Source organism: Zeugodacus cucurbitae, chromosome X (genome assembly GCF_028554725.1).
Source record: "Zeugodacus cucurbitae isolate PBARC_wt_2022May chromosome X, idZeuCucr1.2, whole genome shotgun sequence".
In the NCBI taxonomy this organism is placed as follows: Eukaryota; Metazoa; Arthropoda; class Insecta; order Diptera; family Tephritidae; genus Zeugodacus; species Zeugodacus cucurbitae.
The window spans coordinates 3,934,522-3,935,308 of record NC_071672.1 but is presented as its reverse complement, the minus strand read 5'-3'; the positions used below and the strand labels follow the sequence as shown (position 1 = coordinate 3,935,308).

Genomic DNA, 787 nt, shown 5'->3' with positions numbered 1-787 from the left:
CTAGACGTTCCTCTAAATGTATATATTATTTGAAATAATATTGAAATTTTATTGTTTTTGGGAATACTAAGATTCTTATTTATTATAAAATTTCGTTCAAATATGAGTTGTTCAAGAATATATTTTCTATATTTCTTTTTATGCTATTAATATTATGGATTGAAAAATACAATCCAGTAATATACCATGTGCTTAAATTCTTTTAATTGACTAAAAGAATAAGCAACTAATTTAGCATAGTCTTACAACCCTCAACCATATGTAGTCCAAGCAGCACTTTAAAATTAATTAAAGTACATAACAGCATGGACTGCAATATGCGTTCAAAATGTCGATGTTCATGTGTCCTGCAGTTCACACGATGACGCACAGTTAGCTGCGTTCTTCATCGACCCATGAGCCGAGTGATCCACCGCTTAGAGTGATAATTTTTTGTTTATTTTAATTTAACGTCAAGAGTTTTTAATTTATTGAAAGAATAACAATTATATTACATTTCGTTTTCGTATATTATATAAATCATTTTAAAACATCTTTCAATAAATTGTAATTTTCAACCCAAACATTTACAAGTTGCGCATGTCTTAGTCCAACACAGTAATTCCTTAACAGTAATTCCTTTTTTATTACATTTTATTTAATTTCTATAAATTTTTAAGGAATTACAAACGTTAATGAGAACAAATTAACTTATCATTTATATTATTTTCATAAATAATAAGTGCAACTATATATGTTTAAAGGTTTGTTGCGTTCAAATACAATGTATGCGATATAATTTTCATTA

General features: G+C 26.3%; 1 non-coding gene across 1 annotated transcript; it reads right to left on the bottom strand.

Annotated features, from left to right (window-relative positions):
• Positions 1–245: 245 nt before the first annotated feature.
• On the bottom strand, positions 246–424 carry LOC128923328 (5.8S ribosomal RNA). Its single transcript, XR_008472295.1, has one exon. It is a non-coding gene; the product is annotated as a 5.8S ribosomal RNA (ribosomal RNA).
• Between the last annotated feature and the right edge of the window lie 363 nt (positions 425–787).